Genomic DNA, 6,612 nt, shown 5'->3' with positions numbered 1-6,612 from the left:
AAACAACACTTATTTAACCCATTCATTATATAGATGAATAATGATTTGTTATCTAAACTGAATAAAAGAACTCTATAACTATTCAAGGAGTGAAATTATTATTTTATATCTCCCTCATTTATAATCATACAAAGGATGGAGAGGTGAAATGGCAATATCTAATGCACAGAAATATCAAAATTGTGTCGTTTCAATGTTTTTGAAACATTTTTTTATCTTGAAATACTTAAAAACATTAAAAAAATATTTTCAAGTCGCTTCCATAATTTTTAAAATATTTTGAACCTATTTCGCAATATTAAAAAAATGTTAAAAATGTGTTTTCCATTTAGAAACGTGTATCTCTTCGACAACCATATTGAGAAAATGAAAGTAATTTCATCTATATTGTCTATACGATCACATTAGAGATAGAAGTAACTTATGTTTATATTTTCTTGAATAGATGATAAAATTTATGTTTGTGTTTAATTGAATAATTATTTTTTTATAAATTTATATATTAAAAATATATATAAAAAAATCTTTATATTTTTAATTTAAGTGTTTGCCTTGCATTTTTATTTTTTACTTTTTAAAAAAATATTATTTTTTTATTTTAATTTCGTTTCGTATCCATTTTTCATTTCTATAAAACTAAATGACAATTTTCTCTTTTTAAAACAATTGTCTTCCCCTTTAATTTGAATATCATATCAATATATATCCTAAATTAATCTTGTCAACTCTTACAATCTTGTAATTTTTTTCTTGTATAAATACCATTTTAATTAGTCTTAAACCAACAAATGTTCTCTTAATAATTCATATGTAATATTCAAAAGTTAATTTTGTAACTTTAAAAATTAAAAAAAAAATCTCACTAATAATAATAATAATAAGGTGAAAACAAAAATTTAAAAATAATAATTATCTTTATCGGTTGTCATAAAATCCCTCTTTGTTTATGATTTTAACCATTTTATTTGCTTTGAAACTAATTTGGGGCAGAGAGAGAGAAAAGCTAATTTTGGTAGCAAATCCAAATCCTCTAAGGGCTATAGGCTATAGCCCTCCCTCTCCCTCCGTTCTTCCTCTATTTTGAGCTTGAATACTGCAATCAAATCGCTATCCATTCATTACATTATAATATGGCTAATCTAAGAAAAAAAATTAATTACCCTAATGCCATTGTCAAACTCACTTTCAATTCATCCAACGCGAAGACAGAACTGGGCTATGGGCTGTGGGCCATGGGCCATGGGCTATGGGCCCATACCGTGTTATATAAAATAGTTTTGTGTTCAACATATTTCTTCCAATTTTTTTATATACATAAAATTTTAAATCGTTTTCAAACATTATTTTAAAATTTCAGCTGGCTCGACTTGATAGATCAGAACCCATCTAGTTAGGCAACAAGAAGAAGTCAATTGAGAAAAACTGCCCATTGAACTGCTTGATTTAACTAGCCCAAACCCATTGGGATTAGGGTCTTTTATTTGATTTTTTGCCTTTTATTCTATTTATAAATATATTAATAATTTGAGGTAATTATAAAATTTTGATGTCAACGAGATTTGAATACTCAATGATGAGGTTGAGAGGCCAATCACCATTCAATTTGTGCTTTTTTTCTTGTCTGTTCTTTGCGGAGTCCCATAATTTACGATTATCTTAGTATTTTTCAAGCTCAAGTATGTTTGCAAGAAAAAAAAAAATGACGGGATCTTGTTCCTTATAGGTCTTTCGGCACTCAAATTAATTATTACTTGAAAATAATATAATAATAATATAATTAAAATATAATAATTGACATCCCTCACTCGTTGGCCATTATATATTTATATAGGTGTTCTATGTAACAAGAGAAAAATGCTCTCTCTTCTTTTTTCTGTCATGATCTCCATTTCTCTCATCTGCCATGGTCACTTCTCGCCTTGCCTCATTGTTGCCTAATTACCTCATCGCTTTCTTTCTAGTTTGCATGAATTAGTTAACACACACACACAACAATATATATATATACACACACAGCAACATATATTTATACATACACATACAGAAATGTTTACACATAACAACATTTATATATATAAACATATACACACACAATAACATATATACACACGCATACACACAACAACATATGTATACACACACACACAACAACAACAACATATATATACACGCACATAATAAAATATACAGTGGGCGATGGCAAAGAGGGCGACGAACGGTTGATTGAGCGGTAATGGGGGTCGACGACAATGCTGGTGGGAGGGAGAGAGAGGGTGAAAGAGAGAGATTGATGATGAAGTCCGACAACCTTCATCGAAGAAGTCTGATCAGGCTTCTCCAATCATTATCGGACTTCTACAACCTTTATTATCGAACTTATCCGATCGGACTTCTACAACCTTCAGTATCGAACTTCTACGGCCTTCATTATTGAACTTCTATAGCCTTCATTATTGAACTTCTTCATTATCAAACTTTTTCGATCGGACTTCTTTGGCCTTCATTATTGGACTTTTTTAGCCTTTATTATCGAACTTTTTCGATCCGACTTTTCTAGTCCTTATCAGTCTAATCTTCGATGAAGTTTGATTGGATTTCATATCAGACTTCATCGTCTCCTTCACCCTCTCACTCCTTCTCGAAAGCGCCGCCATTGCCCCCTATCACTGCTCAATATGTCGTCCGTCACCCCCTTGTTATCGCCAACTACTATATATTTTGCTATGTATGTGTATATATATATTGTTGTGTGTGTGTGTATGTTATTGTGTGTGTGTTAACCAATTTGTGCAAAGTAAACAAGAGACGACGAGATAAGGCAACGTTGGGCGACCACAAGGCAAGGCGAAAAACGACCAGAGTAGAGAAAAGAGGAGGCAACCATGGTAGATGAGAAAAAATAGAGTTTTTTTTTTTTAAATAAAACAACATCAACATATCCAGCCTTTATCCCACTATGTGGGGTCAGCTACATGAATTCTAGAATTTCATGTATTTCTATCTTTTGTCATATCTTCATTGAGATCCATACACTTCATATCAAACTTTAATGTCTCCCTCAAAGTCTTCTTAGGTCTGGTTCTACTTCTTTTTTTGATTAATTGTTCCATTTCATCAACTCTTCTCACAGGAGCGTCTCTTGGTCTCCTTCTCACATGACTAAACCATCTTAGTCTAGTCTCTCTCATCTTCTCCTCTATTGGCACTACTCCTATCTTATTATGAATAACTTCATTTCTAATTTTATCTTTTCTTGTATGGCCGCACATCCATCTTAACATCCTCATCTCCGCAACACTCGTCTTTTGCTCATGTTGGTATTTGACTGCCCAACATTCTGAGTCGTACAACAAAACTGGTCTTATAGTTGTCCTATAGAATTTTCCTTTCAATTTTAATGGGATTTTACCATCACATAACACCCCTGATGCATTTCTCCATTTTAACCAACCTGCTTTAATTCTATGTGTGACATCCTCGTGAATTTCTCCATCTTTTTGAATCACTGATCCCAAATATCGAAAATGGTCTTTTCTTTGTAAGATTTGGTCTTCCAATTTTATTATAACATCCTCCATTCTTGCATTCTTACTAAATTTACATTCCATATATTCTGTTTTCTTTCTGCTTAATTTAAATCCCTTAGATTCTAAATTGTTTCTCCATAACTCAAGCTTAGTGTTCACTCCTTCTTTTGTTTCATCCACCAACACTATGACATCTGCAAATAGCATACATCATGGCACATCTATCTGAATATCTTTAGTGAGTTCATCCATTACTAAAGCAAATAAGTATGGACTTAGTACAGAACCTTGATGCAATCCTATTGTAATTTTAAACGGTTCAGTATCCCCTCCGCATGTTCTGACCCTTGTCTCTGCACCATGATACATGTCTTTAAGGGCTTGTATATAGGCTATTCGGACTCATTTCTTCTCTAAAACCCTCCATAATACTTCTCTAGGGACCCTATCATAGGCCTTTTCTAGATCTATGAACACCATATGTAGGTTCTTCTGATGATCCCGATACCTTTTCATTAGGCGCCTCAGTAGGTATATAGCTTCCATTGTTGACCTACCAAGCATGAAACCAAACTGATTTTCTGAGACCTCTGTTTCTTTTCTGAGCCTCTGCTCTATTACTCTCTCCCAGAGTTTCATGATATGGCTCATTAACTTAATTCCTCTGTAATTTTCACAGTTTTGAACATTTCCTTTGTTCTTATATATAGGGACCAAAGTACTTTTCCTCCACTCATCTGGCATCTTTTTTTATTTAAGAATCGCGTTAAATAATTTCGTTAGCCAGGAGATACCCTCTTCTCCTATGCATTTCCATGCTTCTATTGGTATATTATCCGGTCCCACCGTCTTATGATTTTTCATCTTTTTTAATGCTTGTCTTATTTCATTTGGACTTATGCGTCGATAAAATGTATAGCTCACATTCCCTTCGGAGTTACTAAGATGTTCCAACCTAACTCTCGTGTCGCCAGCATCATTGAATAATTTTGTGAAATACTCATTCCATCTCTCCTTAATCGCTCCCTCATTCACTAATACATTTTGATTTTTATCTTTTATGCATTTCACTTGATTTAAATCCCTTGTTTTTCTTTCTCTTGCTTTAGCTAATTTATATATATCCATTTCTCCATCTTTTATATCAAGTCGTTTATATAGATTCTCGTATGATTTTGACATTGCTTCACTAACAACTTTTTTTGCTGCCTTTTTTTATTCTTTATAATTTTTTTGATTTTCTTCATTGTTGCACTGATATACAGCCTTATAGCAATTTTTCTTATTTTTAATTTTCAATTGCACTTCTTCATTCCACCACCAAGACTCCTTAAGGTTAGGGGCTCTACCATTTGTCTCTCCAAGCACTACCTTTGCTATGTTTATCAGGGCATTAGCCATTTCTCTCCACATTTGGTTTGTCTGTCATTCTCCATTCCATTCTCTTCTACCCCTTAATTTTTCTTTGAAGATTAGTTGTTTCTCCCATTTTAAATCCCACCACCTGATTCTTAGATTTTGTTTTATGCGATTTTTTCTCTTCCAATTTCTTACTTGGACGTCAAGTACTAGAAGTCTATGTTGAGTAGTCAAACACTCTCCTGGTATCACCTTACAATCCCTACAACATACCCGGTCCTCTTGTCTCATGAGGAAGTAATCTATTTGGGTGCTTGATGTGACATTTTTATATGTGATTAAGTGTTCGTCCCGTTTTTTGAACCTAGTATTGGTTATGATGAGCCCATATGCCATTGCAAAATCTAGAATAGACTTATTCTCATTATTAATTTCCCCAAATCCATACCCTCCATGTACCTCTCTATAGCCGTTTCCATCTCTACCCACGTGACCATTTAAGTCACCTCCTATAATCACTTTCTCTCCTCTTGGTATCATTTGTATGAGTCCCTCTAGGTCCTCCCAGAATTTTGCTTTTATCTCCTCACCTAACCCCACCTGTGGTGTATATGTACTAAAGATATTCATAGTCATTATTCCTAGAATAACCTTCACCATAATAATCCTATCCCTTATTCTCTTTACATCCACTACCTCATCTACTAAGCTTTTATCCATAATGATCCCCACTCCATTTTTTGCTCGATCATTTCCTGTGTACCATATTTTATATCTATTTTCTGACAAAGTTTTTGCTTTTTTCCTTACCCATCTTGTCTCTTGAAGGCACATAATATTAATCTTTCTCCTAATCATCACATCTACCACTTCCATAGCTTTGCCTGTTAATGTTCCTATGTTCCATGACCTAATCCTTAATCTATGATTTTGTTTTTGGCTTTGACTTTGAATTTGATTTTGTTTTTGGTTTTGGTTTTGATTTTGATTTTGATTTTGTTTTTGGTTTTGATTTTGATTTTGATGTTGGACTAACTTCTTTACCCACATCCGTCCAAACAAATGCGGGAACCCTTGCTCATTTTTCACTACATCCGGGCGCCGATGCAGCGGTCCTAGCTCACTTGACACTACACGCGGGTAGTGTAGCGCGTCGCTATGAAGGGTTACGTCCACGCCCAAACGTTTTTTCATAATTTGTCTAGAGTTTATGTTTTGGATCCGACTAAGTGACATGCCACCTAGGTAAAGGCACATTTAGAAATTAGGCTCTTCTTGACAAATTAAAAGTATTGGATAAAATTATCAAAACTTAAAAAGTTTAATTTTTTTTGTGCTAATAGCCCTTTTGTTAATAAATGAATAATGTATTTTTGATAACTCTAGTATTTGATTTTAAATTTTATTCTCATCATAAAACTATATTAATATTATTGTATATAAGCCTTTTTAATTATAATATAATGTTATTAATACACTTTTTAAATCTGTGTTATATTTTAAGAATTTCTATATCATAATGTTAATTCCAACCAATGGCCAGTTGGACCACTCCTTCCCATTTTCAAAATATCACTTCCAAATATCCATGAAATTAGTACAAAACATTAGAATGTCTTGCTTCCTTATCTTTTCATGAAATTTCAGTATTTTCTATGTGCTCTCTCTCTTTTTTTTTTTTTTTCTTTTTTTTCCCACACTGCTTGCTAGAAAAAAAAGGCAGTCA

Source organism: Diospyros lotus, chromosome 4, assembly GCF_014633365.1.
Source record: "Diospyros lotus cultivar Yz01 chromosome 4, ASM1463336v1, whole genome shotgun sequence".
NCBI classification, from domain to species: Eukaryota; Viridiplantae; Streptophyta; class Magnoliopsida; order Ericales; family Ebenaceae; genus Diospyros; species Diospyros lotus.
This window is presented reverse-complemented; position numbering follows the sequence as displayed.